The sequence below is a fragment of the Phalacrocorax carbo genome, chromosome 1 (genome assembly GCF_963921805.1).
Source record: "Phalacrocorax carbo chromosome 1, bPhaCar2.1, whole genome shotgun sequence".
NCBI lineage: Eukaryota > Metazoa > Chordata > Aves > Suliformes > Phalacrocoracidae > Phalacrocorax > Phalacrocorax carbo.
This window is the reverse complement of record NC_087513.1, coordinates 78,470,059-78,486,667: the sequence shown is the minus strand read 5'-3', so window position 1 is coordinate 78,486,667 and position 16,609 is coordinate 78,470,059.

Below are 16,609 nucleotides of genomic sequence, written 5' to 3'. Positions count from 1 at the left end.
CAAAGCTGTCCTACAGGGCTAACGAAAACAAGGCCATGCAACCTCTGCTGTAGACTAAAATTTTCATTGGTCCAAAACTAGCCATTTACAACCACTTTCGAATCTGAATTTCAAACAGCTTTGCCTGTAGTAGGCCCTCTGAGGTACTATGGGCAATTTTTTAACAATACGAGAAAGATAATATAGAGGAGCCTTTTCAGCAGTTTGCCCCAATCCAAGCACATATCATCTGTTGGCAAGATGGAAATTGTTTGGTTATGTCAAAAGTGGCATACATTAGTTTAAGAAACAGATCTTCTATGCAGCAAGGAATTTAAACAGGAGCATAACTTTTAAGTACCTGAACAATGCTCTTAATTGAACAAAATGACTCCTGTTTAAAGTGACAAACTACATTAAGCATCTTCCCAGATGAAGGCCCAATACACAGGAACTGATGCACTCTGTCTTATGATTTAAGTAATAAGCTGAAATATTAAAAATTCTAAATGCCATCAAGCAAACTGGCTAATAGTATTATTTATTAGAGCTAGAGGAGGAGAAAAAATTAAAATAACAAAATTATGATCTACTCTGCTTGTATTTTTAGGCTTGAGTTTTGGATGCACTGATGCTGGTAGCAAAATTCTTAGTGAGTTTTCCCTCCTTCATTCAAAACTTAAAAAAACTTATTCCAACTCAAAAATTTTGAATTTTTGCACTATATTATTTACTAGATGTGCAGACCAAAAAACAGGCAGTTGCCTACTACCCGATGTTGTTTTATTGCACATTAATCTGACATTAAGAACTAAAGTGATTTGCTAACCTTACAGAAGATTCAAGAGGGTTAATATACACTGCAAGCAACAAATAATATAAACAAAAACCTAATGTAGTAAGAAAATTCCTAATTTTATCAGTAATCTTGTACTAGATTGCTAGATATACCGGTCAGCAGGAGTCTGCTATCTGGAAGATTTACTTAACTGTGAACTGAGTAGGCACGTTAATGACGGACAGCATAGTAGCATCTGGATAGACAGTGAATTTTCACTGGATAGACAGTGAATAAATAGTGATTTCACTATTTATCCCTTCATTAATAGTTTTATGCTAGTATAACAGTATTATTTTCAAAATCCTAAACTTGCATAAAGCTCATGAAGTTGAACAAAAAAGAGGATTACTTGCTGTTAATAGCATTAAGCTGAAGTTAATAATGTAAAATATACTCAAATCCCTGGAATTCATTAAAGAAAAACGTTATGCATTGTAGCTGTGGTGGACTCAATGTTAATCTAATGCATATGCTTTGGGAATGTCCATTCATACATAAATTCTCAGATGAAATATTTCAAAGCATTAATATAATCTTGGACAGCAATATTCGTCTAGATCTTAAACTGTTTAGTTTGAGGTTTTAAGAAATATATGCATTAAGGAACCACATAACGTTTTGTTGAGTCTTAGTGGAAAAAAACCTGCCAGCTAATTCTTCAGAAAAAGACATTCTAAAGGGTTACACATTCTGGAGTGCTATAGGAGCCTCAGTGAATCAGCAAATGCAGAGCACTATCCTGCTTGAATGAACAACAGAATACATTTATGAAACAGTCATGTTTCCTGGAAAATTGTGATTAATATCAGCTTGGTTTTGAATGCCTATTTTTTCTTTTTAGGCTTTGGGGATGAAAATTTAAAACAGAAACATGACTTTCTACTCACCCTGTATTGAAAGGATGTATGGCAGCTTAATAACTTTAAAGAATAATAGAAGAGATGAATCCCTAATTAACGTGCAAAAGTCAACGTAATTTTAACCGGAATCATTACTCTCTAAGACTGCCTGTGTGTTATTTTATGCCCCAGTTTTCAAGGACAACAAATACAACAAAATATCAAAACCTGACTGCAATTCAGTCCAATCTGGAGGCCAGGCGCTCTTAATGACATATGCAAATATCAGGTCTAAATTCTTCCTTAGATATCTAAATAGCCTACTAACACAGAACACCACATGTCCAACCATCTCTAATTGGGTGACTTCAGTCTTTATTGTTTTTAAAAAAGAAACACATTATTTGCACTTCTTATATTCTCAGCATGTGTGCTCAGCATCTGCAGCTGAGCTAAAGAAATAAGGCTCATATAAGATCAGAAATGCATCTATGGATTCAAACCAGGGGTCCATTTAGCCTAGTATCGTTTTTCTAACAGTAGCCATAAGTGGAGCTCAGTGAAGAGCAACAGGGAAAAAACAGACTTGACTTTCCATTCTGTAGTCCCTCAGCCTCCAGTTATATTCAGGTCATGCAATTTCCTGAGCTTAATGGAGCTTTTCTGTTTAGTAATCTTAAGTGGATTTCTTTTCTAAGTGCTTGTCTGTCTTCCCCTAAAATAGACATAAATATGAGCATCTACAATGCCTTTTGGCGAGCAGTTCCTTGGATCTGCTACCCTTTGCATGAAGAACTACCATATTATATTTGTTTTGAGGTTGGCTTAGCCAGCTTCATTTGGTGGTCCTTAGTTTTTGTATGAGAAGAGACAGTGAACAGCTGATCTGCATCAACTGTCCCCATGAAAGCTAGGGTGCTGTGGATCTGTCATCGGCCCTCTAAATCACCCTTTTCCCAATTAAAAATGCCTAGCCTGCTAATCCATCACTTCTGTAGAAACTCCTTACCTTCATCACTTTCTTTGCCTTCTTTGAACATTTTCCAGTTTTAATATACTCCTTTCTGAGATCAAGGGATCAGAACTTGCACAGTATTCAAAACATGGTTGAACTGTAAATGTTCACGGTGGCATAATGGTGTGGCATAATGGTGTTTTGTTTTGTTTTCAATCCTGAAAATGCCTAACAGTTGATTTGGAGTTTGACTGTCATTGAGCGATGAATCGATGCTTTATGAAACTAAAGATGATAACCTCAGAATCTTGCTTTTGAGCAGTAACAGCTGGTTCAATTTTACATATGACTTTGGAGTTGTTTTCACCATGTGTATCACTTCATATCCATCTACGCTGAATTTCAGCTGCCATTTTATTGCACAGTCACTCAGTTCTATAAGTTCTTCTTCACAGTCTTCTATTCTCCTTTCTATCCTGAATATCCTAGTATCTTCCACAAACTTTTAATCTCAATGTTCACCTCTGCTTCCAGGTTATTTATGAGTACGTTGTATAGGGCAGATCCTAGCACAGACCACTGCTGAACTTTGCAAATGACCAGCCCATTGTAAAAGTGACTTTTTACACTTATCCTTCTTAGTCGATATTTTAGTCAACTGTTTAGCTATGCAAGGACCTTCCTTTTTTTTCTATGGCCAATTAATTTTCTTAAAAGCTTTCAGTGAGGGACTTCATTAAATGCATTACATATCTACACAGACTATATTGCCTGGAACAGTGCTGTCCACAAATGTGTTGATCCTCTGAAAGATCACCCAGAGGTCCGTAAAGCAGAACTTTCCTTTATAGAAGCCATATCAAGTCTCTTATGTAGATCGTATTTAGTTAGGTTTCCACTCATTTTAATCTTTATTATGAACTCATAACAGAATTTTGCATGGAACAGATGACCGCACATCATAAACACCAACAAATTAGTATTTCCAAACTCAAACAGGTAATGTTTTTACAAATACAGGGGCAATAAGGCAAAGGAAGAAAGGCAATGACTTAAGGAGAGTCAGACAGTGCATCCTTGCCATAGTTCCAGTGGCCCAGGGTATAAAGGATAGGATACCTTACTGTCCTGCTAGATTGCTGGGGAAATAATTATGGCTCAGAAAATCAGAAATTCGTTCTTGTTATCTTGGCACTTCTGAAGAATACAAACTGACCTGTGGGCTGTGTTAGCTGTAAATTTGCACTGCCATGTGCTAATAGTAGCCAAGCTTGGCAAGTAGCTCACCAAAGCTACATTTAATCCTCTTCATTTATGTTCGGGCTGCCTGGTCTGGAAGGGGAGCAAGTGAATACATTGCACCTTTTACTTTTGCATGTCAGATCCCGAAGTTGAGAAGGATGTGCATCTTAACTGTTATCTTCTAAACTTCCATTCAGGTTTGAGAACACACGAAAGAGACCTTGTTACTCAGTGAGCAAGGTTCACAAAGCAGAATCTGCCATTCTGTGCTTCTGAAACCTGCAGAGTCAGCTCAGACAGAAGACCCTATTATCTTTCAAGGTGGAGAAATGGCTCTGCTATTTTCAGTCTATATTACTGTAGCCTGAGCAGTGGACATGGCCATGCCATAAAATACTAGATTTCTTAGTGTGCAAAAGCAGCAGCCAACGAAGCTGTATTGATTTACATCAATGGCAAACTGGATTGCTTGGCTTTTACTTTCATTGGAATGTACCATTCTGTAAGCCAAAATCACAGGTTTTACCAAAAATGTAAAGTCAGATGATTCATTCTTTTTCTTTAATTCATGAGAAGGAAAAGAACTAAACAATTAATTGTGAAAACCTAGAAACCTGGAAAGCTAAAGTTGTCTGGGAAGCAAACTTATATAGTTATTATTTGAACCCCTTCTTGCCAGATGAAGGGTTACTTAAACGTACCTAGGAAAATCTTCAAAGAAAAATACAGCATTTAACTGAACTTTTTTCTTCCCTATGATGGAATTTGATTTAAAAATAACTGCACTAACTAAAGTTACTTTTTTTAAGTGATACCCAGAGCCAGTGTTCCATGGCCAGCTGCACTACCCTCTATCCTCTATACGCCACATTGGCTCATAATCCCTAGAAGGTTGATCCTAACCAGAAATATTTTCTTTGTCTACTGTGTGGAGGAAGACTTGTCTCCTTGCCCATCCATGAAAGCTCCCTACAGTGCAAAATCAAAGCTGAGTGAAAAAACATTGCCTGGATCATGGCATTTCCAATGTAGTGGATACATTTCTGATTAGTATTTTTATTAAAGTTGGCTACATTTCTAAATATATTTGTTAAAGTATTTAATTCTCTCCGAATTCAACATGAATTACCACCTCACTATATTTAAAACTCCACCGTGTGGGACAAAATGGGAAACAGAATCCTTGTTACTGGGCAAACAAAAGCATATGTGTGCCAAAATGTTCCGTATCAAAATTTAGGACAGAAAACTACAAACACACAAATGGAGGACAGGCTAATAGAAAGATGTCAGTGTTCACATAAATTAGCTGTCTTGTTTGTCATAATAGTTGAGCTGCTTAGTACCCTCTTAGTAAGTATTTTCAGCTCACAAAGTAACTATAAAGTAAACCCAAGAGGTGTACAAGGACAAACAGTGCTAGAAGAGCAGCCACAGATTAGTGTCCTGGGTGTCAGCAGGAGCTTTACATATACAAAACAATTGATTTCAGTTTCTCCTGATTTAATGAAGACTACTTTATGACAGATCTTTTGCAAAAATGAACTGATGCAAGAGCAAGGAGTAAAGAATGCGAGTTTCTGAGGATATGTTGTTCATGACTGTTGGTAATAGCCAGACCCTGGTCAGCACTGAAGTGTGGAAACCATATGGTAAGCTTCACAGACACTCTGAAAACACTGCTGTGAAAACTATTTAAGACAGCATGGAGCATGTTACAATTACAGCATTCTTACTGTAAGCTTCATCAGCATGGACGAAAGAGGCAACTAGAGCAACAAGATGAAAATCGGAGTATTTTAGGGGCAATTGCTGGGTCTTTGGCAATAGAAGCTGTGCAGATGAGTGAAGAACGTTTTGGCCTTTAGTGGTTATAATAGTAATAGTTACAATTAAACACTATTGCACAGAAGAAAAAGTGTGTTCAATTTTTTTTTTTTTTTGTAAAGCTTACAATGTACTGTAATCATTTGAGAGTGTAATGAGTTGTAGGTTTGATTTGTTTGCAGGGCATCTCTAACAAAAAACATCTTAGCATAAATACATTTTTTTGTCTAAAATAGTAGCAAAGCCCAATATCCATTCAACTTCATTCAAATAATTCAGATAGCCAGGCCAATGTCTGTTCGCCACTAAATCTGCTGTAGAGCAAGCAGGCATTCAGTACCCCATAACCTTTTTATACCTAGATTTAAGAACTGGGTGGTGGAAAGGAAATCCTTTGCTTTTAACACTTCTAGCTAAACTGATCTGTTAGGAATACTTAGCTGTCCCTGATAAGGGAGGCTTATCTCCAATACGAATTTGAAATTCAATTTACCTGCCTCTTCAGTGCACCATATAATGTGAGACTCAAGAATTTTCCAAAAGAGAACGATCTTAGGAAGAAACTTCTTAAGTAAATAATCTCATTTGGAATCCCTCCTTTCTCTATCCAAACACTGTACCTCAAAGTACAAATACTGAACCTCAGCGTCAGATGAAGACTGTTCTCAACACAATAGAAATGATCATGACTTGCCTTACCAATGAATGGAAAAATACTTCCCACTGTGAACTGCTGCTTCCCTGAGTACACTTAGGTTGTGTTACATCTTAGGGAGCTAATGTAAAGGGACAGTGTATGAGACCGGCCTATTCAGCACACTGGCAATTTTGAAAAACAGTTTTTAACCTCAGCACGTTAAAATGTCCTGCCTGCAGCTTATGCTTGATCTGCGTTACTCCAGTTGCCTTTTACATTTAACTGTCCTGCATGATTTCTAGTTGAGTTGGTATAATCTTTGTTGATAAAAAGTCTTCTAGGGCAAACATTAAAGGCCAAAAAAAAAAAAAAAAAAGGAGGCAGAAAGGAGGTAAAATTGTCTAAAATATTTTTAAAAAACTGAATTACATTGCTCTTTTGTTTTCCTAGTGCGTTCACACTTCACTCTTGTAAATTATTTTCACAGCCTGGGCCAAATTCAATGGACACATAAATGTGTGAAAGATTAACTTCCATTAAGGCTTGTTACAATAGGTACTTGGATAAAGAATGACCTTATCTGATCCCAGGTCACTACTTAATTAGATGCCAGAGAATTATGACATAAGAGGTATCAGGTGAGAGAAAGAATGTACAAATTTCTCAGCCTTGGGCAAAACTAAATTAGCAGCTAGAAGTTCTTAAACTGTGAAGTTGAGACACATATATGAAGCAAGCATCATTAGTTATTTTGCACATAACTCTTCAAAAAAATATTAGTGATAAATTAGTAACTGGCATAGCAAACTGCAAAATGATTGCTTAACTCCAGTTTTATATGAGGAGGACTGTGTTACAGATGATAAAGAGATTCTGTATCATGCTAGAGGAAAGTTTATTAATTCCTAATCACTGTGAGTGGGTCTCTGAACTGGAATGTGACACTGGAAAATATACATTTTTGTATGTAATAGACCTATTATAACAACTAAAAAAAAGCAACCAGCTCTTGGATTCTGTCATTAAGTAAGTAAAAAACATGTCATTTGAAAAGATGGAAGAAAGATGGGTCCCCTATCCCAGTTTTAAACAAAAAGTTGTGTGGCATCTATGTAACTCCATGGCTGCCTCAAATTGTGAGAAACCAGTCTATGGAAACTAACACTCTATCTTTGCTTGTATATGACTTCAGAAATGGCGTATCTTACTTGCCTTGATAATTATACAGTCATCCAAATGGTCTGGAGGTTATGCTTAACAAAGGTACGGCATGTTGCTGACATATAGATGACATACAGATGTTCCTTCTTTGTTCCACTGAATGTCAGAGTGGTATTGAAATGAAAAGATGTTTAGATACATAGATGAACATTTTAAATGGAAAAAAAAAAAAGTTCATATAGATGCCATTTCTTTTTTCTCTTCCAATCTTCCACTTCCTTTCTTGTTCTCTTCTCATCATTTTTCCTGGACACTAGGTAAATATTAAGACAAGCCACAATAAAATATCAAAACTAACACTTGGTTCCTGACGGGTTTTTTTCCCATCATTATTTGAAGCAGATGTTTAAAAAGATACAAAGTCCAGTTGAAGTGTTTCCTGTGGCTGAAGAAATTAAGACTTTTTTTTTCTCCCATATAGTGTTTTTGGCAATGAATACTGCTGCAGGCTTTTCTTCAACTAGACCTTTAGCGAATCCTACTCCATTACCTGTATTCAGACCTATGGGAACCTCTCACCGAGACCTTTCCTGTTCAGTCAAATGTGATCAAAATTGGCTAAGGAATGCCAACTTATTAAGGGAGCCATCCAGATAAAACAACACACAGAACAGTTGTCTACACTTTTCCCTGTAAGGAGATCTGTACAGTATTTTCTGTATTCTTCTTATTCTCACTTGCTGAACCTTTGTCTGGCTAGAATATCACACTCAGTCCTTTTGCTCAGTCTTCATTAGGTCCCAACTATAGACACATCAAGTCCAGCAGAGTCATTTGCCTCCTCTCCCGCTGATGACTAATAAGTAGAGAATAACTGAAAGACAGTGAAGAAAATTGAGAACCATATTAACTTTTCTGCACTGGAAACTTTAAAAGTTTTTCACTGTGACATGCTAACTATCTTCACAAAGATAGCTCTGAATGCTACTATAAACAGAATTCTTCATCTAAACACCAACACATATATTCCTTTTTTTCTCTTTAGAGCCAAGAAATGAAATCACAGAATGGCTATGGTTGGAAGTGACCTCTGGAAATCATCTGGAGACTCCCTAATCAAAGCAGGGCAACCTAGAGCTGGTTGCCCAAGACCACGTCCAGAAGTCTTTTGAATATCTCCAAGGATGGACACTCACCAACCACTCTGGGCAACCTGTTCCAGTGCTCTGTCATCCTCATGGGAATGACTTCCATTCCAAGTACAAAAGGACAGCCCCATGTAAAAATGGCACTATACACTGTTTTATAATGAAATAGAAATGCTTAGGTAAAACCAGAAAAGCTAAAACCGAAAATTCATGTTGGCAGTCAAGTAAATCATCACAAGAATATGCTGGTCGTTCTACTTCATATCTGTTTGTATATTCCTATCTAGTATTAGGGATACTATCCTCAACTAAAAAGTTTCAGTCTTCATTTATTCTCTGTAAAATTAGTATGAAGAACTCTGTATATTTGCACTTAATACCATCATATCCTTTGATAAAATTATAAGTGCTCATCAGAAAATAGAGGACACCCAAAGCACTGAGATCCCACTCTTGACTTTAATAATTTTGGATGTGGACATTAACCTGTTTGAACCAAAACTCACGATGTCTCTTCAATGTACATCTTCAAGATTCCAGGAAAGAAAGACATCCACTTATTCAGATCAGTAAACTTGCATATTCATGCAGTATAATGACTATTATACATATTATACATGTATTTTCTCTGGACAATCAAGAAAATACAGCTAAACCTTAGAAACACACCTATACTTTCCATGAAAAGCAAGAATAAAAAAGAATTCTATGGTATCTAGTTTGTGCACAACTTACTCAGGGCCTGAAGCTTCAGCATGCGAATCTTCGTTTTCTCTTGCACATAGTCCTAATTCAGATCACAATACAATAGTGCTATTTAGTCAGATGACCAGAATTTGATTATTCTGTGCATTGAGTACCTCACGTTTTAGCATATTAAAACTATTAACATGGCTCCATTCTAAAGATAAACAATAGTTTCTAGACACAACAGCAGCGTTTGTTTGCGTAAATGCTTTTTACTGAATCTGAGCAGCATTTGAAAACCATACATTCTTTGTTTAATGTTACTTGCCAAGAATGAGAACACCATTTGGGCTACAAGCTTAGTGACATCATTGCTGAAGAATGAAATGATTTTCCCATCTACTTAAAAAAACCTGGATGCTATATAATGTTTAAAAAAGGTAATCTCCTTGTCTGTTCCTAGTATTTACGTTTCTAATAAGTTACATTTCCTAGTGGATGCACCTCTTCTACATTTACAGAGATCAAACAGATCATGCAGAAGATAGGGCTTATTATTCTTTTTTCTCTATGCATTGCAGAAAACGGGAAAACAAAAATAGCATTGAAAAATTCCTAGTTACAGGAAAATATAAGAACATGACCTACCTATTGGATCAGACCCGTTGTCCATCTATCTTAATATCCTGCCTCTGACGGTAACTTAATCCTATTTGTTTTAGGGGAAAGTAAAAGAAAGACATAATAGACACCTTCCAAAGAACCTACCCATAATTGTATTATCTCTCTACCATCGAACTATTAGCTCCTGAGCCAGTAAAGCACTTAAGTGCATACCATCTTCAGGCATGAATAGTTCCATTGGGTTGAATGACACCATGCATGTTCTTAACATGCTTTAGAGACTTATCAGGTGATGGTTTTAATAAGCAGCTTAAACCCTGAAACATGACTGTTTACGTAATAATTTTCACACCATGCCCAAAGTAGAATCATAGAATCATTAAGGTTGGAAAAGACCTCTAGGACCATCAAGTCCAATTGTCAACCCAACACTACCATGACTACTAAACCATGCCCTGAAGTGCCATGTCTACACATCTTTAAAATGCCTCCAGGGAATGTGACTCCACCACCTCTCTGGGCAGCCTCTTCCAATGCCTGACCACTCTTTCAGTAAAGAAATTTTTCCTAATATCCAATCTAGACCTCCTCGATGCAGCTTGAGGCCATTTCCTCTTGTTCTATTGCTAGTAGTTAAATAGATTCTCATTAACCATATAAATTGTTTTAATTTTATTAAACAGTATCAAAAATCCTATTTCCTAACATTATGTGGTGCTTTCAAACATTTCCTTCTACAATTTTAAGCGTATTGCTTTCCATCTTCATTGTCTTCTTATTTTCTGTTATCAAAGACTAAATAAGATGGCCCATTCACTTTGTCTATGTTCTCAGCTATACTATTTGTCAGAAGCTTGAGTGACTAGAGATACCTGAGCTAGCCCAAACCAGGCCTAATACAGATTGCATTTCTGTATGAATGCAGCTGCTCTACTTTCAAGGTTGGCTGCATTTCAGAAGCAGTTGGTGTTACCACATGGCACAGAATTCAGTCAAATATATCTCTGCAAACCTGAGAGGATGCCCGCAAGAACTACAGAACTAGTAAGTCCAAATAATATGAGACCTGTAATGGCTCGATGTATGTATTAGCTGAGATATTTGGCCTAAGTCCACTGTACCTATCAATTTATCTTATGTATTTTTATCTTTTTCTATGGTGACATAAAATCTTTAGTATATTTGTCTTGTTCTAGTCAGTTCTTCCACTTCAGCTGTCTTTATAATTTGATGCAATTATTTAGTCTTATGATTTGACAGTAGTGCTGTGAAATAATCTCTTCAAATTTCAAGTGAGCATAGAAAGTAGATCTAATCTAAGTATTTGTTTATATTATTTGCTACAGAATTATTCTCATTTTGGAGACTGGAAATTAAAGTGGAGAAAGTTTAAGGAATGCTTTTGTGGTCAGACATGAAATGTGTGGCAGACCAAGGATATGCAGTCATGGTCTCCACTGTTCTAAACTACTGCACAAACTATTTTTCCTGAGAACCAAACGTTTTTTTTCTTTCTTATCTCCAAAATGCCCCTCTCTGCTTTAGAATCTTTTGACAGAGGACAATCAGAGCCAAGCATAAGGTACTGGATCATATGATACTGAGTTACATACTTTCTTAATCTGTTTGGACTTTGGGGCACTGTCAAACTGGCTATAAGCTTTCCCCCATCTGTCTGTATTTGTCTCAGCTCTTTTTCTTCAGTGGCTACAATTTCTACTTGATTGGTGCCAGTATTATTTATAGCACACATTGTCTTTCACTAGGTTAAACATATTATCATGCTCCTTACTGACTTTATCAGCAGTGTGTTCTATGTAGTTACTATTACAAAAAAGTGCTTCCTCATGTGTCTTATGTATTCAGAGACCTGGGCTATAGACGGTATGATGTTTATGCTATGTCCATAGACCACCGTGACTTGCTTGTTTCCTATGAAAATAAGAGTTGCACAGCCACAGTGTCCGTATTGCCTATCTTGCAGTCCTGTTTTCTCTTCACAACACCACACTGAGCTTCTTGGCAGTTTCAACCAAAATAAAAGAAGGTGAAGTTTTCAAATATAAATTCCTTTGAATTTCACAAGTTGACTTTTGAGATGGTGGAAAGAACAAAGTTAATCATCCCATCTAGGGAAAGGATGCAGCAGGAAATCAACACGTCTGTTTAGTGTGGCTTTGTAGCTAGTCAGTCAGCACACTTGTAGGTCTGAACAAACCACACAGCTTTTGGTTAGGTGATATAGGAGGGAGACTGGGAATTTTACTGCAAAATTCTGTCATCGTAGGATAAGTTTAAATACCATTACTTCATTTATCTATCAATGAAGTCTTTTCTATAACTGTATCATAATATCGGAATCCAGTAAGTCTCATATGCTGAAGACCTATTGTACAAACTGTTTTTTAAGTGGAGATGCTAGCATTACTCACATACTTTCTCTTGACATTCACCTTCAACAGAACATCAACAATCCAATATTTAACCCTAGAGTAGTTAGTAATAATCTAAAAACTTTTCCAGTAAACTGAGACATATGAATTAATACACACAATGCATCTGAACAAGCATTTAAATTCATAGTAAGGGAGATCAATAAATCCTGGGATAATGATTGTTATGCAGGCATTTTAAACAGTCCATCCTTATTTGCTACGCTTTTATTGTTCATTAGCTTTTTCTATTAAGTTGGTCTTTTGTACTGAAACATGACAATCAAACAGTCTTCTAGCACTAGCTAAGGCACTGGAGGAGGAGGTTGAGGCCTCTCTTTTTCCCCAAGCCTTTGGTATGTTGAGCTATAGATTAGCAAATTTGGGGAAGTGGGTTTTATCTGACAGAAATGCAAAATATATTTTCTTTAGCACAAATCACAAATCCAGAAGAGAAAAATGTGTACTATTTCTTTAAAATCTTTTCAGCCTTATTTATGTCTAACAGAAGCTTTTTTTCTGCTCCATCCTGAAGAATTTCCTTATAAACTGAATTATTTCACAGTTCTGTAGCTTATTTATAGGCAGGCTAAATTGAAAACTGATGCTGTATTTCAAACTTAGCAAGACAAGGGCATTTGTCTTCCGTGAGGATACGTTGCTTCCTCAAGGTATACAATTTAAAATTTGAATTTTATCAGGAAGAGAAGAAAGCAAATTGCTAGTAAGGAGAACACTGCTGCGAGACCCTCTCTTTATCTATACTATTAACTTTTTGTGCTTTATTTATTCCAACATGGAATATAACTTGAAATACATGCCCTTTGGTAGCCTCTGATTTTTCCATCTCTACACAATCTTGAATATAACCATGCAGGAAGAAACTTGAAAAATTCTGTTCTACATCTCAAAAAAGTATCCAGATTGTAAGAGAAGTAAGTCTCTCGGGTATCTTTTTGCGTTAACTAAGCCTGTGCAGAATGTGTAATTTCTTGTCAAGCTGGCAGGTATGAACAACTAAATTAGGAAGGAGCAAGGAAAAAAGATATATAACAGGTGTGTGGGAAACCATGCAGCGTATTATTGAATCAATGCACCTTGTAAACTACAGAATAACAGGGGCAGACTTATTTCAGAGTGAAAGAGAAGTTACAGAAACTGTAGTCTTCCATTTTCTTGAGCTTGGTACATGCTGCTTCTCATATTTTGGGAAAGTGGTCACAGCTGTACACATTTTCACTTTCAAATCATAGCTGCGGCCAAGTGTCCATAATCACGGGCAGAACCTCAGGGACCTCTGCTGTATTTTGTTCATAAATTACCTCTCAAGAGGCTCAAAAGTACAAAAATTATAAGTATCAATTATTACTTTCATAATTTACTCAGACTTTCATACAGCCATGCTTTGCCGTGTCTGATTTTTCATCAATTTTTTTTTTCTATTTTTTTCCATTCTGTTTCTTGGTTAGGTACCTGAAAACATAGATGATGTAGTTAACTAATGTGAAATCTGTTTTCCCTTATCTAAGACAAACCTTGCCACTAACCCTTGTATCAATGAAATTCTATCCCATCACCTTACAGAAAACCACAGTAATATTCTATATGAGATACTAACAATGGCTTATTGTTTCAGTACTGGGTGGCAAGTAGGAATGAAAAAACTTGCTGTTCTGTTAATTCCACATCGTGTATTAATATTTTTCAGGAAACACAAGTCCTTTATATTTTTCATGTCTGCACAGTTTTGCTAATTAAAAATGTGCAGTAAGCAAACACTTTTAAAATAAGAACAAAGTGTTCTTCAGCTTTTAAAATTAAAGTATACACAAAATCACAGAATCCCAGGCTGGAAGGGACCTCAGGGATCATCTAGTCCAACCTTTCTGGGAAGAGCACAGTCTAGACAAGATGGCCCAGCACCTGTCCAGGTGACTCTTGAAGGTGTCCAACGTGGCCGAGTCAACCACTTCCCTGGGGAGATTATTCCAATGGGTGACTGTCCTCACTGTGAAAAATTTTCCTCATGTGTCCAACTGGAATCTCCCCAAGAGGAACTTGTGTCCATTCCCCCTTGTCCTCTCCATGTGACTCCATGTAAAAAGGGAGTCTCCATCTTCTTTGTAGCTACCCCTTAAGTACTGGTATGTGGTGATGAGATCCCCTCTAAGCCTCCTTTTCTCAAGGCTAAACAAACCTAGCTCTCCCAGCCTATCCTCATATGGCAGGCTTCCCAGTCCTCTGATCATGTTGGTGGCCCTTCTCTGGACCCCTTCCAGCCTGTCCACATCCTTTTTGTATAGCGGGGACCAGAACTGGACACAGTACTCCAGGCGTGGCCTGACAAGCGCTGAGTAGAGTGGGATAATGACTTATTTCTCTCTGTTGGCGATGCCCTTTTTGATGCAACCCAGCATCCTGTTGGCCTTCTTGGCCGCAGCATCCCACTGTTTGCTCATGTTGAGCTTCCTGTCCACCAGGACCCCCAGGTCCCTTTCCACAGAGCTGCTCTCCAGCCAGGTGGATCCCCGTCTGTGCTGCACTCCCGCATTATGTTTTTGTAGGTGTATGACCTGACACTTGTCCTTGTTGAACTTCATAAGGTTCTTGCTGGCCCACTCTTCCAGCCTATCCAGATCTTCCTGCAAAGCAGCTCTCCCTTCTGGAGTGTCTACTTCCCCGCTCAGTTTGGTGTCATCTGCAAACTTCATCAGGCTACACTTGATCCTGTTATCCAGATCACTTATGGAGATGTTGAGTAACATCTGCATACATTATGTAACAAACTTTTTCCTGCTAACAATATTAGCGCTCATGTTGACTTGGTGGCTTTTTGAAAGCTTTAGAGAATTTTCATTTACTTTTTATTTCAAATCTGTTATAAAAGTTTTTTGCATTTTTACTGTACTGCCATTTGTTGATTGTCAATATCTGTTTCCTATTCTTACCAGATCTTAGAATGTAACGTGGGTCTGGACAGAAAAGGGTTTACAACCTTTTCCCTCTGTTTGTGTCTTTAACTCTTCATGTTTTCTTCCATCATTTGGTACAGACAATCTAACATGTAACACGTTCTAGTAATATTGTAATCTTTTTGTTTATGTAAAATATACCTACTGAAAAGGCCTTATGTAGAGCTTATTGGGGAGGGAGGCAGAACAAAACACACACAACAGGGAGATACTGGATGTAATTTTGGTTCCACTCAGAGGTTTATGTTTTCATATATTAGATAAATTTTAAACATACATAGGTATACATTGGCAGAGCTCACCTGTTTGAACAGTACATGACTAACGCTCTCAGTTTTGAAACTGTTATACGTCCTACTAAGGTCTCAAAAATAGAAAAGCTAAGAGTCTTTAGATCCTGCCTCAATGCAGTTCACTGAAGAAATAAGCTATTTCCCAGCTCTACTCCAGCTGTATAACACTTGGCTAGCCTTGGCAGAATCTCTCATTCTTCAGTCATTTAAGCTTTCAATGAAAAACATTTTTGTTGTAGAAAAAAGCTTATGATCTATGTCAGAATGAACTCTATTACTGGCCATCCTTCTGGAAGCCCAGTTTTGGGGTGGTTTTGTTTGGTTGTTTGTTTGTTTTTTTTTTTTTAAAGTCAGCAGGAGCTAAACAGATGGCTTTGAAAATTGCGTTTTCATCTACGTGTATGTATATGCATCTACACTTACACATTACACACTCATATATACAGTGGTAGGCTAAAAAAATCAATCCACTGCAATTTCAGTTATCATAAGTCTAGACTCAGTACTCTGAGCTGGACTCGGATAACTACAGCTACAGGGAGACCTGAATCTCCCCAGAATTCACATCTCCAACTTTTCATTGCTTCAGACTGACTGCTATCCCAGCCAGAGATGGGATAACCTGGGAAATGACAGTGGATCCTTCTGCATGTGGTAAGGCAGCAGTTTCCAGCTAGATGGCTTGCTGGAGACTGCTGAGTAGAAAATGGGTAAAATAATCAAACTCCAATTATTATGTGTCTTCACAGTTTCTTTTAACTGACTTTTCTCATACACTACAGTATTAACTGTTCACCAGTTTTACTGTTTTCTCACCTACCTTTTCAATAATTTCCTCACTCATCCTGATTCCAGAGCAGCAGCATTGGTTTCAAGTATTTTAACCAATTTTCATGACATCTATGTCTCAGTCTGATCACTTAATTGCTACTGACAGCATTAAAACAACTAATATTTTAATATTACCAATGA